General features: G+C 37.2%; 2 long non-coding RNA genes across 3 annotated transcripts; both read left to right on the forward strand.

The window, feature by feature from the left end:
* Nucleotides 1-1,384: 1,384 nt before the first annotated feature.
* On the forward strand, nt 1,385-2,655 carry LOC104211441 (uncharacterized). Its single transcript, XR_011405811.1, has 2 exons — nt 1,385-1,601; nt 1,877-2,655. It is a non-coding gene; the product is annotated as an uncharacterized lncRNA (long non-coding RNA).
* A 10,248-nt stretch (nt 2,656-12,903) lies between these two features.
* LOC104211443 (uncharacterized) lies at nt 12,904-22,177 on the forward strand. 2 transcript variants are annotated; one of them, XR_707125.2, is made up of 5 exons: nt 12,904-13,605; nt 19,272-19,400; nt 19,481-20,393; nt 20,471-21,071; nt 21,728-22,177. It is a non-coding gene; the product is annotated as an uncharacterized lncRNA (long non-coding RNA). The 2 variants fall into 2 exon arrangements; XR_011405812.1 differs by having other exon boundaries at nt 19,481-21,071.
* Nucleotides 22,178-24,221: the final 2,044 nt, after the last annotated feature.

A 24,221-nucleotide genomic window follows, 5' to 3' on the forward strand; every position in this document is an offset into this window, starting at 1 on the left:
CAAATACAATACTTGGGACCTATAGATTGGGAGCAATTCACACAGTGGGCAATTCAATATGCTAGAGGGAAATCACAACAAGCACAGATCTTCAAAGTCGTGTATGCAGAAGCAGTTCATCAAATATGGATTGAAAGGAACAGTCAAATTTTTTAGCAAAAGAATCGAGTGTGGGAGCAGATTGCGAAGGAAGTAGCTTATGTTTGTAGTGTTCGAGTAACTCCTTGGAATAAGTCTTTTTTGCATAGCTTATGTTTATAGGAAGTAGAGTATGATATGTCCAGAAATTGATAGCAAGTTGTGTTAGCTTTGCTATGGCTTTGTAATTGATACTTAGTGATTAATAAAATAAGTTAGTTACCAAAAAAAAGTGCCCTATCCACAACATGAAAAGAAATTATTCTTAATAATATTTCTATTAAGGGTGGGGTTAGGGTTGGGGGTAGGGGTGGGTGGGGTAGGGGTCGGAACCTCAAATACCCAAAGTTTTGAGGACTATATTTTCTTCAAAAATATAATTAATCTTTTAAAAATTCATACAAACCCAAAAGGACTAATGTTCTGCTTTATTTTTTCACGCAAAAACAACATTTAAATTTGTGCTCCATAACTTAGGAGGAAATACAATTTTTTTGTTGAAAAATAAAGTACTCTTTCTATAACATGAAAAAAGTACTCATTTTGTTAAAAATGAAATAAAATATTTTTTCTACATCATGAAAAGAAAATATTCATTTTGTTGAAATGAAAGATAATAATTTTTACTATATCATTTTGTTGAAGTGAAGAATTCTACATCATGAAAAGAAAGTATATTTTTTGTTTAAATGAAAGAAAATATTTTTTACATCATGAAAAAAAACTCATTTTGTTGAAATGAAAAGAAAAGTGCCCTATCCACAACATGAAAAAGAAAAAGTATTCTTAATAATATTTCTATTAAAGATGGGGTTGGGGCTGGGGTAGGGGTGGGTGAGGCAGGGGTCGGTGGGTTTGAGGGAGTTGGTGGGGATAGGGAATATGGTTGAGAAGGTTGAAGAAGTTGAGAAGGTTGAAGAAGAGTTTTGGAAAATAATTTTCCTTCTCTTGATATGGGGAAAATATTTTCTTTCAATTAGAAAAGAATGAGTTGATGAGAAAAATATTTTCTAAAATATTTAAATCAATCAAATATGAGAAATTGAAAAATATATTTCAAAATAATATTTCCTTCGTACCAAACACACCCTAAGTCAAAATAAAATTAATCTCCACTCTAGTTAAGTCAACTGTTGTTTTATAACGTTTATAGTGGAAACTTTAAAGAGCAATAACTTTCACACAAATGTACTACTATTAATAGAAAAGTAATTTTCTTTTTAAAAAACAAGGAGCTTTCCCGAAAAAAGACGAAGTAGATATCTTAAGAACTACGTCGTTTCGCTGTAACGAAGGAAAAGCGAAAAAAGAAGGAAAAAAAAACAGCTGGGTTAATTAACTCACTGAAATCAGCATTCAGCACTACAGCAGTACTCCAAATTTGTTAGAGAGAGATTTTTTCCATTTCCAGCGCCAGTGAAATGCGAAAATTGTCCAACGGTTCCAAGCTTCCCCTTCTTCAGGTAATTGAAAAAATTAGGAGAGATAATTGAAAAAGCTCCTCTTTGATTTCTTTTTCCTTTTCCTGATGGGACGCTATAATTAACTATTTGATGAAAGGAGTCACAGAATTTACTATTTAGTCTGACAACAGTGTAACTGAAAATGAAACGACGAGGTGATCCAATCAAATTTGTGTGCGTTCTAGTGTCTTCTGTTTTTGCTTTCGTTCTGTGTCTTTCAGTACTTAAACTTGACGAAATACTAGTAGGAACTAGTAATGCAATTAATTTATCAGGAGTTAAGAAACTGAAAGTCAATCCAACAGCAGCAGGAGGAATTGGGAAGTTGGGCGAAGTGGTGATCGGAATGCTGCCTCAAGATTTGGGGTTCACTTTATTTTTGCCATCTGAAAAAGCATTCGAGCGGGACCTGGGTTTGGGCCCCAATGATTTGGTGGGCGAGAATGGGAACGATACATATGCAATACTAACTCGAGTAATGGGGTTTTCAGCTGTGCCGAGAGCGATTAACTCGAATGATGTACAGTTGGGGAAGGAGATTGATTATGATTCTATATCGGGATATATACTCTATATATCGAAAGATTCAGATGGGTCATTGATAGTGAATCGAATTGCTTCTGAAATGGTGGATCTGAGAAGAGGGAAGATAGTTGTACATGTTATGGATGGGGTGATAATGGATTCGGAATTTGAGCAATCTGTACGACCTGGTTCCGAGGAGGATAATTGAGCTCAGTTTCGTGAATTGATGATTTGCTGATTACCCCATTTTCGCTGGGGAAAAAATTGTGAAGCTTTTACTGAGTAACGATTGATACACTGGGATGGCTCAGGTGGATCTATAAAGAGGAAAACTTTGTTGAATTTGCTGTCTCTGACTTTATTAAACAATATTGGGCTTTGTGTAGTTTTTTTTTGTTGATTTTGGACTTTTTCAAGCTGATGTTTTGCTGCTGCTTGTTTGTTACAGTAATTTAGCCTGTTATTATTGTTACATTATAATATTATTGTAAAAAAAAAAAGTTATAGCTGTTACACTGTACTTTATTTATCGTCTTATAGGGAAAAAAATCTGTTATAACTCTACGAAAGTCCGCCCACCATTAGCAGCAACAACAACAACGACCCTGTAAAATCTCACAAAGTGGAATCTGGGGAGGATAGTGTGTACGCAGACTTTATTCCTACCCTGATGGGGCAGAGAGATTGTTTCCGATATACCCTCAGTTTAGGAAGACGGAAATAAAACAAAAAGAGACAATTCATCAGTTTTGTCAACAGAAACCATTGAGATAGTAACAACATCATAAGATGACATGCAATAACAATAATAAGCAATTAAGTCCCGGAGCTATGAAAAACAGAAAGGATAGTGTGAACTCTACATTAACCACAAGCCGTCTAAGATCAACCTTATCAAACCCACCTCACCCCCGATATGAAGTAGAAAAAACTCGACTGCCCTTAGCCTACAACCATAATGCTCGACCTCCAGACCTTCCTATCAAGGATCATGTCCTCTGAAATTTACAATCGTGTCATGTCCTGCCTGATCACCTCTCCCCAATACTTCTTAGGCCGCCCTCTACCTCTTCTCGTACTCACCAAAACCAACTACTCACACCTCCTCACTGTAGACATGTGATTTTTAACCCTCCCTAAGATTTTTTATATTTTAGCATGCAAATATTTAATTTAGGTCTAATATAGCTATTTCAACTCATTTTTAATCTTTTACTTTTATTTTATTACAAGAAAACAAAAATTACAAAAATAGGTTCATTAATGTTTTATAGTCATTTTTAACCTTGAAAAAAATACCAAAAAATAGTTTTGTTTTAACGGCCAGTCTTATTTTAATAATTATTTTTACTTAAGTAGGGATAATTAATATTTTTGATAATATTTTTAGTTAATTATGTTAATTTTAAGCATAGCTAGTCATAAAGACCCAAGTTTCTAGCTTATTCCTTAAGCCCAATACCCAGCACTCATTAAGCTAATCCTAGGGACCCTTCTAGACTTTTCTTTGGAATAAAAAATAAAAAAACCCTAAGGACCTAAGAGTAATTAGCACAAAAATACACATTTAGACCTAAATCTATATAATAGGGGTAATGCCTAATGCGGAAGAGGAAAAGTACACAAAAAAACGCCTAAAGAGCTAAAGAGAGGACCATCAGCCGCAATAACACATAGAAATTCATCGGCTGGCCTCTTACCATTGCTCCCCGTTTCTCATCTCCTTCTTCCTCGAAAAACCCAAAACTAAATAAAAAACCTAGTAGAAGTTTTCCAATAAAAAACGTGAAAAAGGGGCCTTTCATTTATTGTCCAATTTTTTCGATTTAGCTCCTTCAGACATGAATTCCATGTGGATTCTGAGATCTTGTAGCCTGATTCGGCTGGCATTTTAATTTTCCGGCGAGGTTGTCCGTCGAGGTCGTCGTATGTGGTCCACGAGATCCAAATAATTTGTTGCTGATTCAAAGCTGTTGAGCTCCATTTTCAAGTCTTCTGAAGCTCTATTTGGACGAATTCTTGTTGGTTTCGCCACTGTCCAGCTTCTTCGGCTAATTTTGAGTTGTGTTTTGTTGCTAGGTATGCCTCGCTCATTTGTTATTAGATGTTGGACTTATAAATGTCAATGTTGAATTGTTCATGTTATGGCCATGTTTAATCTCATGAGTTTAATTATGTTCAATCAGCAAAAATTGTCTTTTGTTTTTCTGTTTGCCTATAATTGATCTTGCTGATAACTGTTATGTTTGAGCTAAAATTTAGGTTGAAACTGTTTGTTCATTTGAAGATTTTATATGCTGGTCTACAGCTTAATTAGCTGCTAATTCGCCGTTAATTGGCGTATTAAATTGAAGTGTTGCCATCTGATATGGATTCCTGTTAAATGATATACTAATTCTAAATTGAACTTACGGTTTAAACTTCCTATGTGTTGAGATAATCAATTTTCATGTTATATGCTGTATAAGTTTACTTGCATATTCCAAGTCTTACCTAGTGTGGGCCGTTAGATGAATCTTCTGCTTTTGGGCCTAGTATATAGGTTTTGAAGAATTGAATAAAGTTGGCTCATTTTCTTGTATCCGAATCCTTCTAGCTTAATTTTACACTCTATCCACAATAAATTTCCATAATTCCCATGTCATTGCATCAATTTCAAACTTAGGAATTGAACAAATGAAAACTAACGAGTTTCACAGTTTGTTTCAGGCGCGTTGATTATATAATTATCACGGTTATTACTAAAATTCGGGGTACATTTCATATGTCCCGATTTTAATTTTCTAACAAGGTTAAATAGAACGTATCGTGAATCACGGGTACATTTCATGTAGCGTGACTTGTGATGTGTTTTAAATAACCTTGAAATAATTCCTTAAACAAATAAAAGCGGTTTTAAAGTTAAAAATGCACATAGGTTTAAAAGTGTTTTAAAATTAGATAATAGGCCAAATATAACAGTTGAGCGACCGTGCTAGAACCACGGAACTCGGGAATGCCTAACACCTTCTCCCGGGTTAACAGAATTCCTTACCTGAATTTTTGTGTTCGCAGACTGTAATACAGAGTCAATCTTTTCCTCGATTCAGGATTTGAACCGGTGACTTGGGACACCATAAAATTATCCCAAGTGACGACTCTGAATTTTTAATAAAATTATCCCGTTTTGATTGTCACTTTAAGTTGGAAAAAACTCACATGTCCTACCTTTTCGGGTGTAGGAAAAAGGAGGTGTGACAGCTCTGGCGGCTCCGCTGGGGACCCAAACCTAGAACTTCGGTTCAGAGTTTAAGAATTCGAGCTTAGAATAGCTGTTATGATTGACTTTATTTATTATCTGATTTTTGTACATGTTTGATCCTAATATGCTAAATGTTGCTTTTACCGTTTTGATATTATCTAAATTGTATATAAACTGCTATGAAACCTCTCTCTTCTCTCTTCTGGGGAGTGCACGCTGGCGTGACTCCTCTTCTATTAGTGTCATATACCAAATTAGAACGAGGTTCGGACAAGTTGCAAAGCCGGATGATCTTTTAGTTACCGGTACGCTGCCCCCCCCCCCCCGGCTCGAGTAATCTGCTCGGGTAAGCCAGGTCTAGAACAATACACCCAAATTTTACATCTAGAATAACTCAGCCTCATACTGGATCCCTAGTAGGAACGCTTGTTTGCATCATGTGCATTTGACTTTGGGGACTCAACACATGGGTTGGGTCCGTCTAAGACAGGTGTACCTAAAAATCAAAAGACCATCTTGATGCATCTTACGTGCTACTTGCGTATCTGTCTGTTTCAGCTTGCATATTGACTGGCTTCTAGAATAGGGAAAGAAAATGAAAAAAAAGAGAAAACAGAAAATCAAAAAAAAGGAGAAAGAAGAACAAAGAAACAAAAAGTGAGAGGTAGATATTTAGAAAATTCTGAAAATCTGCCAAAATTCTGAAGAAAAAAAAAAGTCATTTCAAAATGAGCCAAAATTTTCAAGTGTCATGTTTTCCTGTTCCGTCAAAACTGGGAAGAACTATGCGGGTCTGATTCTCACCAGATGTGAGATACGTAGGCAAACCTCATCGATTCCGGCCTCCAATTTTCAAAAAATCATAAAAAAATTCTTTTACTTCCTTCTTTAGAAAAGTTTTTCTTTGAGACCCCAATTTTAAAAAAAATACAAAAAAATATTTTCTTTTAGTTGCTTCTCAAAATCAAAAAATATAAAAATATTTTCATTCTTCTTTCGAAAATTGAAAAGAAAATCCAAGATTCAAAAGTACTTCTTTCCTAACTTCAGAATAAAAATCCATAAATGCAAAAATATTTATCTTTCTTTTGTAGATGTTTTTCTATCGAAATTCCAAAAAAATAATAATAAAAGTCGAAATTCAAAAAAAAGGGGGGGGGGGGATCTTTCTTCTTTAGAAGTTTTTCTTTGCAAAAATGCTGAAGAAAAATCAAAATCCAAAAATATTCTCTTTCTTCTTTATAAGTCTTTCTTTTGAAAAAAAAAAAGTGAAAAAGAAAAGAAAATTCGAAATCCAGAAAACATAAATTTAGTTTATTTCCTTTATTCCTAATCTTCCCGAACTACGCAAGATCTGATTCATGTTTCCACATGATACGTAGGCAACCCACATCAGGTTCGATCGCCATTAAAAAGAAAAAAAAGGAAAAATTGAAAAAAATATTGATAATAATAAGGACCGAGTGAGTCCATTCTAACATGTTTTGTTTTGAATTGTGAAGAAAGTTGAGGTGGTCGGCTTGTGGTAAGATGGAAACACAAGATCCAAGGAAGAATGATAACTGACATCAAAGCTGTTACAAGTGCTCAAGAGACTCAGGGTCAGAGATTTCAACAAGAGTCTACTGTGTTTGAGCAAAAATAGAATACTGAAACAGCAAATGACCGAAATGTGTCAAGCATGGGCCAATGGTCAAGGACAACCTCGTCATGAGTCATAATTGCTACCCAGCAAGAGTAGTACCACTCTCCTGAGTACCACTCGTACTTGTTTGATCTTCCTGCAAACATTGAGAAGCCTGCCCGAAAGATGACACATGAAGAAATGACCCAAAGAGTGAAAAGCTTAGAGCAACGGTTGAAAAACATGCAAGGGTTGGCAGGTCAGAAGAGTATTGCCTTCAAAGATCTATGTATGTTCCATGATGTCCAGTAGCCGCCTGGTTTCAAGACTCTCAAATTTGAAAAGTATGATGGACATGGAGACCCCATAGCCCACCTAAAAAAGTATTGCAATCAACTAAGAGGTGCGGGAAGAAATGAAGAATTGTTAATAGCTTATTTTGGGGAAAGCCTTACAGGAGTAGCATCTGAATGGTTTATGGATCAAGACACATCTCGTTGGTATGTCTGGGATGACATGACACAGGCCTTTGTCAAACAGTTCTAATACAACACTGACATTGCCCCAAACCGCAATTCCCTTTCAAACCTGAAGAAGAAACCAACTGAAAGTTTCAGGGAATATGCCATTAAATGGAGAGAACAAGCAGCTAGAGTTAAGCCACCCATGGATGACCACGAGCTAATCACTGTTTTTCTTCAGGCTCAAGAGCCAAATTATTTTCGAAACATGATATCCGCAGTGGGTAAATCCTTCTCGGAAGCAATCAAAATGGGGAAAATGGTTGAGAATGGTCTTAAGACAGGCAAAATTATAAGTCAAGCAATTCTCAAAGCCGCAACTCGGGCTGTCCAGATTGAATCTGATAATTTTAGTGACACGAATGAGAAGGACGAAGAAATCATGATGACATCAGAGTCGAGAAGAGGTCCTAGGAGAACGTCTCGAAGGTATGATCAGCCTTGTCTATTTTTCGATAACTCCCATGAGCATTACTATCCCCCTCAGAACCCACAATACTCTGTCACTCCACCTCATTATGTTGTCCAGCCACCAAATCACCCAAGAAGGCGAGCACGAGCATCACAAAATCTCCACCAGCCTCCACAAAATTTTTAGGTGCCCTATAACCCACATTCAAGCCAAGGGTATAATGGGACACAAAGATTGAATGATAATTTTACACTAATAGGAGAGTCCTATGCAAGCTTATTTGAGAAGTTAAAGCATCATGACATGATCGCACCTATTCCTCCAAATCATGTGGACCCACGTGCAAAAAGCTTTGACCCTTCTAAAAGGTGTGAATAACATTCCAATGCCCAGGGGCACAATATTGAAAGATGTCGGTATTTGAAAAGAGAAATAGAAATGATGATCCAGGAAAACTTGATTGTAATCCAAGATAGTGACACCCAGAATATCGCGCAGAATCCTTTACCTGCACATTATGATGCACACTTTGTGGGGATGATGCCTGGTGACATGGAGTATGAGAATTCTCTCGGGAACTTGTTAACTGAAGTTAATGATGTTGAAATTGGAGAAGGCTCTGCTAATTCTGATGAGCAAATTTGTGGCTAAATGTCAAGCCTAGCAATTGAAAAGTCATTCCCTCCTCACTAGGAAGGAATCTTGGTAGTTTGTTTTGATGTTTTTTCTATTATCTGGGTTATTTCAGGGTTGTGACCCAGATTTTATTTGTTTTATTGGGTCAAACCCTTCTATCCCTCCATTTTGTTTGTGTGAGTCTTGTCTGTCTGTTCTATTGCTATTTTCATTATTCGGGTTATTTTAGGGTTGTAACTCGTATTTTGGGTTGCTTGTTTAGTTGTAAAACTCTTTCATCCATTACTCAATAAAATACAGTTTGTCCTTTTGTGTCATTCTGTTCCTAGTTCTTTTGTTGCTAGTTCTAATGACATGACATGCATGCGGAAATTTTGGCCAGATCTTAGGAACCGATTTAATCTGGAATTGGATAACTGAAAAAAGCACTTTTGAGGATGAATAAAGAGTTGAAATACTTTGGAATTAAGGTTGAGTAAAATTCACCTTCAAATCATTGTGAAGATTGGGCTTAAGGATGTTTAATCAATTGAAGTTTGTTGGAAAGTTTGACATTAAGAGACAGAAAGTGTCTTGTGACCACGAAACACCAAGAAAACGGGCATGTTCATCAATGATGTGATCGCGACAGAATACTATAATTGGCGTTCTCGAGGTTGGGAGGCCCTTTTTCTGCTACCCAAAATACTTTATACCCTTTTTCACCGCTTTGAGTCTGTGTTATTTTCTTTGACCACCCTCTTTTGGAAAGTTTAGAGTCAAGATTCAAAAAACAAAAAAAAAAAAGAGGAAAAAGAAAAAGAAAAAAAAAGTCCATGTCCCAAGAGTACAAACTGGGGCAATTCTTAGAAAGTTCAAGTGAAAAAAAATAAAGAAGAAATGAATTATCAAAGGTCCATGCCCTCAAAAAATAGAAGCCGAGACAACTTGTTTTTGAAAACAAAAAGAAAAAAAAAGATAGAAAAAAAGGAAAAAGACAGAGGAAAGAAAGTTGAAAAATAGTTAGGTCAAATGTTTGAACTACGTTAGACCTGATTCCTTTAAAATAAGGATACGTAGGTAGCCTCACGGTTCGGTCCAACCAAATAAGAATTTAGAAGAAAAAGAAAAAAAATAGAAAAAATAGAAAAATCCAAAAATCCAAAAATCCCCAGCATCTGAAACTGGGGCAAAGATTTTATTTTATTTTTGAAAGAGTCGATTCCAAGAGTTGTAAGTCTACAACCCCTCATTTTGAGTTTATTTAAGCCTTCATGCCGACCTTTCTTTCCAACCCTATCCAAAACCTTCCAAATAAAGACCTCCCAATATGCCTTCAAGAATGCCAAGAGACGCATGCAATGAGCAGCAGTTGTCACACGACGTAGAACATCGTTGAGTTGCTCACAAAAAAGAGGGAAAGAAAAAGAAAAAGAAAAATGAGAGAGTCTTATTAGTGAAAACCATCACGGGCACAGTAAGGGGATGGTAAGTAGAGATGAATAAATGAGAGAGGCTTGTTGGTGAAAATTCATCGGGACACCATTAGTCGAAAGTGATTCGTGAAGCTGATGCAAATGATTGGCACGGATAGGTCCGACTTCAAAGATCATAAGAATGGTAAAAGGGAAGATTTGGTCAGTTTGATAGATCGGTTGTTAAGTCCAAAATGCATGTCATGATCATTAAGGCTAGTTATTGAAAAAAAAAATTCTTCCTTTTGTCCTTCTGACAGGGGCATTTCTTGTTAATACTTGTTTTTTTGCACCATTGTGTCCTCCACTCTGAGTCAGTCCTTGTCAAAACAAGCAAGAAAAGATTTCAAAACTGCTACCAGCTTTTCAGTTGCACAAAGTGAATTTGGCCAGCACACTTAGTTATTACTGTCAACATGCCTTGAGGATTCATGCAAAGGCTCCCCCTAAAGACTCTTGTCAGCCTACTTGGCGCAAGCAAAGATAAGTGGTGATTCTCTCCGACAGACAAATTGCTCAAAAGTAGGAAGTCATTCAAGATATCGGAAAAAGGTCACCAAAGCAAAGATCTCCAATTGAGATAAGGTTGTTTGAGCTGCAAATACAAATGGTACTGGTGTGAAACAATCAGAGTTGGTGCAGAACAAATGTTTTTTGAGACCGACTCAAGCTGATTGAGTAGAAGCCAAGCTGCCCAAGACTCAAGGTCACAAACCGACCACCATTTTCAAACTGACAAATTTTTCTTTGTATGAAACAGGAACAAAGCGGTGCAAGGAAAGTGATTCAAAAAGAAAAAAAATGAAAAAAAAACAACAAAAAAAGAGAATAAAAAGAAAAGACGAGGAGAGCTGACAAAGGGAAGTTTCTCAAATTTTTTCCTTTATTTGTCTTGCTGTTATGCATAAAATCTTGCCATTGATTTTCACATTTTTCCTCCTAGGATAAAAAGTCCTAGTCTGATGGATTTTCCTCCCAAAAATAAAATCTTAGTCTGATGAATTTTTCTCCTAAGATAGGAGAGCTAGTCTGATGAATTTTCTCCTACGATCAAAATCTTAGTCTGATGAATCTTTCTCCTAAGATACCAAAAAGAAGTAAGATAGGAGACCTAGTCTGATGAACTTTCTCCTAGAATCAAAAACTTAGTCTGATGAATCTTTCTCCTAAGATACCAAAAAAAAGAGACCTAGTCTGATGAATTTTCTCTTAGGATCAAAATCTTAGTCTGATGAATCTTTCTCCTAAGATACCAAAAAGAAGTAGAAAAGAGACCTAGTCTGATGAATTTTCTCCTAGGATCAAAATCTTAGTCTGATGAATCTTTCTCCTAAGATAGAAAACCTAGTCCGATGAATTTTCTCCTAGGATAATAATTTTTTTTAAAAAAAAAGGGAAGTATGAATTTGAAAAAAAATGATGAAAAAAATTAAAAAAAAAGATTATCAATGTTTAGTTTTCCTGAAATCAGGGGGCCCGCCTGGAGAATAGGGTCAGTTTTTACTTTAGTCAAGCTTAGTTTATAGTTTTCCGCAAGCTCAATCACGTTTAGGAGACACACATCCTAGTCGAGTCATTAATTTTATTCTCATCATTGCATCCTTCATCAGCAACGCAGGTGATTTATAGCTTTGTTAACACTCACAAATGTTCCCAATATCAAACTGGGGCAGGAAAATTTCTTTTGTTTTGTCTGTTTTGTTGTAATTAGGCGTCTACCTGGAAAACAAGCGAAGACAACTCAAGTTTCAAGGGAAAGCAGTTTCGAAGGAAGATAACTCAAGTTTCAAGGGAAAGCAGTTTCGAAGGAAGACAACTCAAGTTTCAAGGGAAAGCAATTTCGGAGGCAGACAGTTCAAGTTTCAAGGGAAAATGGTTCAAGGTGCAAGGGAAACAGTGTCAAGTAACAAGAGAAAACGGTTCAATTTCAGCAATCAGGTGTCCACCTGAAAAAAAAAAGGGAATTCAATTCAAAATGCAATTCAGGTCAGCAACAAACGAAACTCGCGTCAAGAATGCGAGTCAGCAGTCAAAGATGATCAACAGAAGTTAGTCACAATCCAGAATAAAAAGAAAAAAAAAACAAAAAGAAAGACAAGAAGTGAATCCAAATGTAGAAGTTAATGAAAGATGTGAGCTGCTCAAGACAGGGCTGAAGTCACAAGCTCTGCATGTCCCGTCTTGGTTTGAAAAGCTGAAGAAGATTGAACCAACACCTACGGCTAACAAGCATCAAGATTCATATCAGAGTTCGCATGAAGAACCAACTAAGACTCAAGATCAAGTTTCAGAAGACTCATAGATAGGAATCTTGTAACTCGTAGCTGATAGGCTTAGTTAGTTTTTTCAATTTTGATTTTTGATGTAATAACGGGACCGCAGACCGGAACCTCGACGGCACCTCGCTCGGCTCTCAACCTCGGTACCCCATCACCTCATTCACCTCTGACTACACGTGACCTGATTCCTTTATAGCCAAGGATATGTAGGCAGCTCAGATACCAGGGCTTGGTCACATTCTCGTTTCTTTTGGTCGCCTTAAATAAGGGTCGGGTCAAAAAACTTGTCTAGTCGTTCTTTGTCTGAAGATACTTCGTATTTCCAGTCAAAGAGGGGCAGCTGTAGACATGTGATTTTTGACCCTCCCTAAGATTTTTTATATTTTAGCATGCAAATATTTAATTTAGGCCTAATATAGCTATTTCAACTCATTTTTACTCTTTTACTTTTATTTTATTACAAGACAACGAAAATTATAAAAAATAGGTTTATTAATGTTTTATAGTCATTTTTAACCTTGAAAAAAATATCAAAAAATAGTTTTGTTTTAACGGTCAGTCTTATTTTAATAATTATTTTTACTTAAGTAGGGCTAATTAATATTTTTGATAATATTTTTAGTTAATTAAGCTAATTTTAAGCATAGCTAGTCATAAAGGTCCAAGTTTCTAGCTCATTCCTTAAGCTCAATGCCCAATGCCCATTAAGCTAATCCTAGGGACCCTTCTAGACTCTTATTTGGAATAAAAAAAAAAAACTAAGAACCTAAGCGCAATTAGCACAAAAATACACATTTAGACCTAGATCTATATAATAAAGGTAATGCCTAATGCTGAAGGAGACGAAAAGTACACAAAAAGAACGCCTAAAGAGCTAAAGAGAGGACCATCAGCCACAATAACACAGAGAAATTCATCGGCGGGCCTCTTACCATTGCTCCCCGTTTCTCATCTCCTTCTTCCTCGAAAAACCCAAAACCAAATAAAAAACCTAGTAGAAGTTTTCCAAAAAAAAAACGTGAAAAAGGGGCCTTTCATTCATTGTCCAATTATTTCGATTTAGCTCCTTTAGACATGAATTCCATGTGGATTCTGAGATCTTGTAGCCTGATTCGGCTGGCATTTTAATTTTCCGGTGAGGTTTTCCATCGAGGTCGTCGTATGTGGTCCGCGAGATCCAAACAATTTGTTGCTGGTTCAAAGCTGTTGAGCTCCGTTTTCAAGTCTTTTGAAGCTCTATTTGGACGAATTCTTGTTGGTTTCTCCACTGTCCAGCTTCTTCGGCTAATTTTGAGTTGTGTTTTGTTGCTAGGTATGCCTCGCTCATTTGTTATTAGTTGTTGGACTTATAAATGGCAATGTTGAATTGTTCATGTTATGGCCATCTTTAATCTCATGAGTTTAATTATGTTCAATCAGCAAAAATTGGCTTTTGTTTTTCTGTTTGCCTATAATTGATCTTGCTGATAACTGTTATGTTTGAGCTAAAATTTAGGTTGAAACTGTTTGTTCATTTGAAGATTTCATATGCTGGTCTACGACTTAATTAGCTACTAATTCGCCGTGTTAATTGACGTATTAAATTGAAGTGTTGCCATCTGATATGGATTCCTGTTAAATGATATACTAATTCTAAATTGAACTTACGGTTTAAACTTCCTATGTGTTGAGATAATCAATTTTCATGTTATATGCTGTATAAGTTTACTTGCATATTCCAAGTCTTACCTAGTGTGGGCCGTTAGATGAATCTTCTGCTTTTGGGCCTAGTATATGGGTTTTGAAGAATTGAATAAAGTTGGCTCATTTTCTTATATTCGAATCCTTCTAGCTTAATTTTACACTCTATCCACAATAAATTTCCATAATTCCCATGCCATTGCATCAATTTCAAACTTAGGAATTGAACAAATGAAAACTAACGAGTTTCGTAGTTTGTTTCAGGCGCGTTGATTATATAATTATCACGGTTATTACTAAAATCCGGGGTACATTTCATATGGTCCGATTTTAATTTTCTAACAAGGTTAAATAGAACGTATCGTGAATCACGGGTACATTTCATGTAGCATGACTTGCGATGTGTTTTAAATAACCTTGAAATAATTCCTTAAATAAATGAAAGCGGTTTTAAAGTTAAAAATGCACATAGGTTTAAAAGTGTTTTAAAATCAGATAATAGGCCAAATATAACAGTTGAGCGACCGTGCTAGAACCATGGAACTCAAAAATGCCTAACACCTTCTCCCGAGTTAACAGAATTCCTTACCTGGATTTCTGTGTTCGCAGACTGTAATACAGAGTCAATCTTTTCCTCGATTCGGGATTTGAACCGGTGACTTGGGACTCCATAAAATTATCCCAAGTGGCAACTCTGAATTTTTAATAAAATGATCCCGTTTCGATTGTCACTTTAAGTTGGAAAAAACTCTCTTGTCCTACCCTTCCGGGTGTAGGAAAAAGGAGGTGTGACACTCACCAGAGCATCAAGGCTTCTCCTCCGCACGTGCCTAAACTATCTAAGCTCGCTTCCCGCATCTTGTCATCCACAGGGGCCACGCCTATCTTCTCCCAAATATCTTCATTCTTAATCTTATCAATCCTAGTGTGCCCGCACATCCACCTCAACATCATCTTCTCTGCTACCTTGATCTTCTGGATATGAGTGTTCTTAACCGGTCAATTCTCTTCCCCATACAACATGGCCGGTCTAACCATCGCTCTATAAAACTTACCTTTGAGTATCAGTGACACTTTCTTGTCACACAAGACTCCAGATGCTAGCCTCCATTTCATCCACCCCACCCCTATACGGTGAGTGATGTCCTCACCAATCTCTCCGCCCCCTTGTATAACTGACCCAAGGTACTAGAAACTACCTCTCTTGAGGATGACCTTTGATCCAAGCCTCACGACCATGCCTATTTCCCTCGACTCGGTGCTGAACTTGCACTCTAGGTACTTTGTCTTAGTCCAGTTCAGCTTGAAACCCTTAGACTCGAGAGCTCATCTCCAAACCCCCAACCTCTCATTAACACCATCCCGCGTCTCATCAGTCAGAACTATGTCATCAGCAAATAACATACACCATGGCACTTCCCCTTGAATATGGTGTGTCAGTGCATCCATCACCAAGGCAAATAAGAATGGGCTAAGTGCAGATCCTTGGTGTAACCCCATAATTACCGGGAAATGCTCTGAGTCGCCTCCCACAGTCCTAACCCTAGTCTTAGCTCTATCATACATGTCCTTGATCGCTCTAACGTAAGCTATCGGCACACCCTTTGCCTCCAGACATCTCCATAGCACCTCACTAGTGACATTGTCATATGTTTTCTCCAAGTCAATAAACACTATGTGCAAATCCTTCTTCCGATCCCTGTACCATTCCACCAACCTCCTAATAAGGTGGATAGCTTCCGTAGTAGAGCGACCCGGCATGAACCAAAACTGGTTGTCGGATATAGACACTGTCTTCCTCACCCTCACTACCCTCTCCTAAACTTTCATGGTATGACTTAGTAACTTGATACTCCTATAGTTGTTACAATACTGAATATCACCTTTGTTCTTGTACAACGGTACCACTGTACTCCACCTCCACTCATCCGGCATCCTCTTCGTCTTGAAAATAATATTAAATAGCCCAGTCAGCCACTCCAAGCCTGCTCTACCCACCTTTCAAAACTCAACCGGAATTTTGTTTGGCCTGATCGCTCTGCCCCTACTCATCTAACACAAAGCCCCCACAACCTTCTCTACCTTAATGCGCCTACAATACCTAAAGTCTTGGAGACTCTCTGAATGCCCCTGATCCCCTAGCACTATATCTCGGTCCCCATCTTCACTCAGAAGACCATGAAAGTACGTATGTCATCTCTGCTTAATTTGGGACTCCCCCATCAATACTCTATCGTCCTCGTCTTTGATGCACCTCACTTGGTCCAAATCCCGAGCCTTCCTCTCCCTCGCCTTAGCCAGCCGAAACAACCTCTTATCCCCACCCTTTTCCCCCAATTCCCCGTACAGACGGTCAAACGCTGCATTCTTAGCCTCTCTGAACACCAGCTTTGCCTCCTTCATCGCTACCTTGTACCTCTCTCTATTCGCTCTCCTCTCTTCCTCGCTTGTGCTCCCTGCCAACTTCATATATGCTACCTTCTCCATCTCCACTTCGCCTTGGACTACGTTATTCCACCACCAGTCTCCTTGGTGCCTGCTAGAGTAACCCTTCAATATCCCTAACACCTCTCTCGCTGCCTCCCTAAAACAGTTCGCCACCATTAGCCACATAGCACTCGCGTCCCCACTACACCTCCAGGCTCCCATAGCCGATAACCTTCCTTCCAACTCCAGGGCTTTATCCTTAGTTAAGGCTACCCACCTAATCCTCAGTTGACCATGAGCATACCTCTTCTTCCTCCTTATCATAATACCGACGTCCATTACTAAGAGCCTATGCTGAGTCGTGAGGGTATCACCCGGGATAACCTTGCAATCCTTGCACAACCCTCTGACACACCTTCTGAGGAGGAGGTAATCAAGTTGAGTCTTCACCATCGAACTTTGGAAAGTTACCAGATGCTCCTCCCTCTTCGAAAAACTCGAGTTCGCAATCACCAACTCGAAAGCCTTAGCGAAATCTAACAGCAAAGAACCTCCTCCATTCATATCCCCCAAAGCCGAAGCCACCATGCACATCGCCATAGCCACCAGCAGCTAACCCAATATGGCCATTGAAATTCCCTCCTATAAATAACCTCTCAGTAGGTGGAATACTACGCACAATCTCGTCCAAACCCTCCTAGAAGCGCATTTTAACCTCCTCATCCAAGCCTGCTTACAGCGCGTAAGCGCTAACGACATTGAGGGTGCACTCACCAATCACCAACTTAATAAACATTAGTCTATCATTCACCCGCTTGCCTAACCTCAACCATAGACTCTCTAAGATTCCTATTCACCAAGATACCCACTCTATTCTTACCCTTCACGACTCTAGACTACCTCGACTTATACCTGTCCGCATTCCTCGCTTTGAACCCTACCCACCTAAAGCCCGTATGGATGGGCTTATTTTAAGTGATTTTTAAGCCATACGTTAAGAATTCTAGCTTTTGGCTTGTTTTTGCCATTTTAGCTTAAAAACAAGTGCTTAAAAACACTTTTTTAATCTATCCAAACACTACAAAATAGCTTAAAAGTTATTTTAGCTTAAAAGCACTTAAAATAAGTCAATCCAAACGCGCTCCTAGTCTCTTGGACACAAGCTATATTGACCTTCCTCTTCTGGAGAATCTTCACCAACTCAATAGACTTACCCATCAGCGTGCCTATGTTACACGACCCAATCCTCAACCTACAAGCTCCATTTCCCCCTACCCTCATTGTCTCCCGTCCCACCCTCTGACCCCTTCCCCACCCCTACACATCTGAGGACATGACCTTACTCTACCACCCCAGACCACAGTCACTATCCCATGACAGACTACAGAAAATCACTAACATAGAATAAGACCCAACTAGAAGATAACAAGTAGCAACTACAAGGTTGCTGATATAATCTGGTTTAACAGCTTCGTGGATGTTTACCCTTAAAATTGGATAACAATTAAACTTATAAGTGGTTTTAAGGATATATGATTTCACTTGGCACAAACTGATAAATATGAAAATTAATGCTAGAAATTGACAGTAATAACGCAAACCAATGTGATGAACAACTATGGCCCTCAAGCTAGATCGCCCTCGAACAACATAATATGCTAAAAAGGAATGAACTGAACAGTAGAGCTTTAAGAGAGCTTAAGAGAAAAAATGTAGTGTATTTCTTAATTATGCGTGAGTATGGTCATTATAAAATGATTAGGACCCCCTTTATATAGTAGAAGAATCCTATTTATGGAATTACAAGAAATAAATTGAGTCTTCAATATTTCCCTCGGTTTATCATGATGTAAGCATCGTGACGTAAGTGACAAATAGGTACTGAAATGTCCCGTTGGTTCAAATGCCGAGGCATTAAATGCCAGTCAGTTGTTCGGCCATTATCAGTTCTAAACCGTCGTCTTCAATATACAAATATATCTTCCTCCTTTTGCCTAAACTTTTACTTTCAATCTCTTTCATTCTAATCTTCATAGTTCCTTACATTCTTCAGATCTTTGAATTTTTTTGCTTGTTCCTTCCAAAACACAGAAAGTTTCGATCTCTATTCTTGTTCGCTTATAATGGCCAAAACATCTAAAACCATTCTACGAAAGGAGACTGCTGCATCGTCACGGTCGGCCGGCGAGGAACCGGCGGCGTAGCCATGCCCTGAAGAGTTTTTTTTGGGAGGGTGTGTTCTCGACTCTGATTTTAAGGTTGAAAAGACCTCCTCGGTACCGGGACGATGCGAGCCAGTATCAAGATATATATGCTCGATCATCGAAAAACTTCTTTCCTAAGTTAAAAAAGATTGCAACTGGGTAACAAACACGTGGTGGTGCCTACTCCAGAAGATGCAATCACCACTCATGTAGAATGGTTCTTAAGTGTTTACACTTACCTTTTCATGTTGGGTCCCCTAGATCCGATCATCATAGACTTCTGTAAGAAGTACGGGGTGACCCTTGGTCAGATTCATCCCTCCTTTTGGAGGATAGTGATATTACTTCGTTTCTTCTCAAGCAAAGTCGATGGGCTTCCCTTCACCCTCGACCACCTCATACGCCTATGTAGCCCCTGAATCTATCAAGAGGGACTAATAAAGCTTCAACGTCGAGCCACCCAGGCACCTTTTTCGAGCATAGATAAGGACAAAGATCGGGGTTGGATGGGCTAATTCGTTCAAGTAAAGACCTCGGACTTGATCCCGGCTGAAAGCATGCTATTTTCTGAGAAATGGAATATGAAACATAAGTATGATCCGCTCCTAATTCCTGTTTATGGTTTCTATTCTTATAAACTTCCCCATCGGTGTTTTGCTGGATGCAGCTGTTTCTTGGATGCCGGGTGGGGTTCCCCAACTCGAGGATTGGGTCAGGAGCCTGATATTGTAATCGACCCATGCTGAACGTGCATGGCATGATTTGGCAAAGGGTCGATGGAAGGATAGTACCCATGGTAAGTTTTTCTTCCTGACTTAGTGATTTGACCACTATTAGAGCATTTTTCCAAACTTATTTATTTCTCTTCCTTTGTAGGTCTTGGGAACGAGGTGATGATGAGGCCTCCGTCCGGTGATGAAGAAATTCCTCCCCTATCATCTGCTTCGAAGCTGGTTAGGGAGAAGAAGAGGAAAAGGACCTTGACTTCTGTGAACTCTGAGGGACAGAAGCCCAAAAAGAAAACAACCCGAAAACCCAAGGGAGGCGTCATCATAAGGGACTCAATCCATCGACTATTGAAGGAGCCCGAAGAGGACGGAGAAGAATAGAATGAAGATGATTTCGGGCCGGTGTCCTATGCTCGAGCTAGCACAGAGGTTCGAAGAACCTTGGAACCGATGGGAGTCGATATTGCTCCGCCTAGGCTTAATGAGGTCGAGGAGGAGACTTGGGCCCAAGTCCCCGAGCCAAGAGGGAATGAAGATGTTTTACATCGGGGCAAAGAGATCGTTGAAGAGGCGGTGGAGATTGGTGCAGAAATTGGGCTTGAGGCTCTGCAAGACGGAGGCAGTGCCTCAAAGGACCCACTTGGGGAAATAGATATCGGGGGTTCCCCCTCATTTTCTCCAATTTATGATTCGATGATACGTGACGCTCAGGATGTGGAGGCTTGTCACGAGGAAGGAGCCCACGTGGAGGAAGATTTTTCTGTGGCTATTTTGCTGAGGTAGAAGATGTCACCGGTCTGGGTGACTTGGATGTTCCAAAGAAGAGCTCGGGCGAGGCGTCCTCGAGTCTTAGACTGACCAATCAGTTTTCGGACCCTAGTGCCGACCCTGGGCCCAAACGGTCGATCGTTATCTCGGCCCCAGAGGATACTAAGGTCCTTTCTTCCCTAGTAGGGGTGGCTAGCTACCTCCGATGTTTGGTGACCGAAGAGGATCAGGCCGAGATGAATGCAGTGGAAATACCCTACCTGTTTAATGAAGCCTAACAGGCTCTAAACCGGGTAATCCCATATTCCAATGTTAATTTCTTGATTCAATACTTCTCCAATCTTACACATCTTCTCTTTTGTGTTTGTAGGCTTCGGTGTTACATCATGAGGCCTTCCTCCGATCCCGAGGGGAGAAAATTTTGTACAAGGTCTAAATCTGGGGCCTCACCGAGAAGGACACCTTCAAACTTCTTTGTGAGCACAAAGAGAAAGAAGTTCAAGACCTTCGAGCTGAGTTGGAAATGGCTCAAAAGAACACACCGACCTAACCGAGCAGGTAAAAAGAATATTTGAAGTTCATGTTGGTGGAACGGGAATGGTGACTGATAATCCAAATCCGCATGTTCAACAAAAACTTGATGTGATTATCCAGCTCCATGAAGAAATAGGTGAAATAAAAGCAGAGGCCGAAAGGATGGAAAAAGAGCACGTCTGGCCTCAGAGAAGGAGACTGTCCGGGCTCAGCTGGCCTCGGCGGAAGTCCAACTCCGAAGTGTGAAAGAGAAGAGCTTGGCGCAAGCCAAGAAAATCCAGGAGCTCCGGTCCGAGTTGGGTTCAGCAGGTTCTGTTCAGGTGAAACTGGTCATTGAGCTTGAAGAGGCCAAATCAGAGGCCAAGAAAACCAAAGCAGATGTTGTTGCTGTGGTGGTTATCTATATGTTATTTTGAAGTAAAAGGCAATATCTGAAGGTGAACATCCATTAGCGACTATTGAAAAGTTAGAACTAATATTAAAAAAAGAGATCTACTTACTGACTTTGATAATTTTGGTTGAGTTGATAGGATTTTTGCATTATAACCGAAAATTTTACTAATTAATTTCATTAAGGACAAATAAGAAAGTTTACTTTGTTGGATTAGTTACCTCATATAGCAAAGGTTGATATCTTATTTATTTTAGATAAATATCCTTTTAAAAATTATATTCCATAGCTACCTTTTGATTTTTTATAGCCAAATATATATTTATGATTACCTCCTAACTTTAAGCCATAAAATAAGCTTTGTATTATTTTTCTCTCTCATATCCCCTCAAATTTCTCCTAACCCTACCCCATATCTATTCTCCCTCTCTCTCTCTCTACTTCCCATGTCTTCTCCTCCGCCTGACCTTTCTACTGTGAAATAATATTTTGTCAGCTTTCTGCAATTTTATTCGGCTCGCCTGCATTTTTGGCTTGATTATATTCTCTGTCTCCAGTTTAATATTGCCCGTTACAACTTTAGGTTAAGATATTTGGCAAAAGGAGAATCTATTGATTTGCAGAATGTTAAGATTGTCATCTCTTTAACATACTTGAAGGATCATTTAGAATGTTGCTTTGACAAGCATTTCAAACTTTCAGAATTTCTGTTAAAGAATGCAAAGGTTTTGGAGAAGTCTCCGTTATTTCGCCGGTAATTACATGCTAATCGTCAGCAACTGGAGGCAAAGGTGACGACAAGCGAGGACTGGATACTGATGCTTCTTCAACGAGACGATATTAGGGTTGTTCTTGAACAAAGACGACGTTGGGGGCAGAGCAACTTGAATTTTTTGTTAATATATTTCAATGTATTTCAATATATCTCGTTGTATTTCATTGTATTCACTTTCTTTTTTTTTCATTGTATTTTAATGTATCTTGCTGTATTTTATGTATTTCATTGTATTCACTGTTTTTTTCATTGTATTTCAATGTATCCCGATGTATTCTATATATTTTATTGTATTCACTGTCTCGCTATATGCCATGAATGTATTCATAAATATTTTTTTAATTAATATAATTTATGTATTCAGATGTATTATATAATTTCTCTGAAGATTGTTATGTTTTTGGGGTATTTTTCGGTTGAGAATCTTTTTTATAACTGAAAATACAAATTTTGTGTGTTATAATTGAGTTTGTTGAGTTATATTAGGAGTCTATTATGTTAATTGATTCACTTTCCGTTTTAAAAACAGTGTAATCTCCTATTTCATGCCGTGCATACAGTCGAATATAGCTGAATGCAATAATCTGTCCAGCTGTAATCCCATGTTTTACTCCATGAATTTAGCTGGACTTCCCTGATTCACGCCTATTTTTGCTATTGTATTCATGAATACAATAGCTTAAATACATAAAATACATCTTATAACCACACAAAAGGTATCTATAATCCGTAATATAGCAAATGATATCTATAGATGGCTAATTACTACTAAAGGATAGTGCTTTATGAAAATTTCTCTACTTTGTCCGATGTTCTAGGAATTATGTGTGATTTCAAATAAGGAAGGAAATATAACTAAAATTTAGTTGACTTCAAAGTCTTAAATAATAAAATATTAAAAGTTCCTACATACTTCAAATAAGGAAAGAAAATTTAAGTTGATTTGAGTTATTTGATTTACGTGCAAATAACTTTAAATATTAATCTTTCAGATAAAAGTATATATAATTATTAAATAAATGTTAAAAAAACGCAGAAATTTCTCAAATCTCTTAAAATTACCCATAATTTCTTGTCTGTATTGCATTACCCATAACTTAAAATTATCATATTCTTGTCTGTTGCCTCCATTATAGTACATTATAAATAAAAAAAGATTATTTTTCTTCTAGTAATTTTTTTAATTACTTTTATTCTTTTATACTATTGTTCATATTAGTGTTTAAATTTATCATATTTTTTATAGTACCTATATTCTTATCTTTATAAATTAAGATAGAGGCGTTGTTTTTATCTGTCAATTTAATTATTTTTAAAATTTTATTAATTAAGATAGGGCAGACAAAATCTTTACAAAAATATTCACCGTCTTATCATTCAGATTAAAAAAATTAAATTTATATTAAGTATTAGTATTAATATTATCCTAAATTACCAAGTGGTTTTATAGTAGTTTGTCACTTGGCTTAACCACAATGCAAATTTTATTCGTTATTATTTAAAATACTTTCTTTTCTCAACAATCAAATATATATATATATATATAATCTTTTTCTTTTAATTTTTTTAATTCTATTTATCATATTAATGTTTAAATTTATCGTATTTTTTATATTACCTATAATTTTATCTTTATAATTAATTAAGATAGAGGCGTTATTTTTATCTTTCAATAAAAAAAATTTAAAATTTTATTAATTAAGATACAACAGATAATATCTTTACAAAAATATTCACTTTCTTTTCATTCAGGTTCGTAAAAATATATTTTAATTTAATTAAGTATTAGTATTAATATTATCCTAAATTGTCAAGTGGCTTTATAATAATTTGTCACTTGGCTTAATCACAATTAAAATTTTATTCATTTATATATATTGTTTGGGTCATCACTTGTTTATATATATATATATATATCGCACACACATATTCCCTTGGAAGTTAACAATATTGCAAAAATTCAATGTCAAATTAGGAAAAAGCACGTAGGCTTCAAAAAAAATTCTTTTAATGTTACCTTTCAAATATATAGTTCTTGTAAATAACCCTTTTAAATGCCTAAAATTTAAGTGGCAAAGTAGTTTTAAATAGGATTTACAATATCCCATAACTTTAGGCATTTATTAGTCCAATTAAAAATAAAGATTTTCCAAATCTTCGAATCTGATACAAAATTAATACATTATATTTTCTTCTTATCCTTTTAACTTTATCCTAAGTTTTTCCTAAATTCTTATTTATTTTGTGTTACTTTGCTATGTGTCTTATTTTTTAAGACGCCACTTTATTTTATATTTTAAATCACTCCAAAGTATAAATAGTCATATGTTATTTCCATTTACGTCTTTTTATATTTTTTATTTTGTTTCTATTATAGCTTTTTAATTAATTTTTCACCTCCATATTTCTAGTTAATATATA

This window comes from Nicotiana sylvestris, chromosome 3 (assembly GCF_000393655.2).
Source record: "Nicotiana sylvestris chromosome 3, ASM39365v2, whole genome shotgun sequence".
Classification (NCBI taxonomy): domain Eukaryota; kingdom Viridiplantae; phylum Streptophyta; class Magnoliopsida; order Solanales; family Solanaceae; genus Nicotiana; species Nicotiana sylvestris.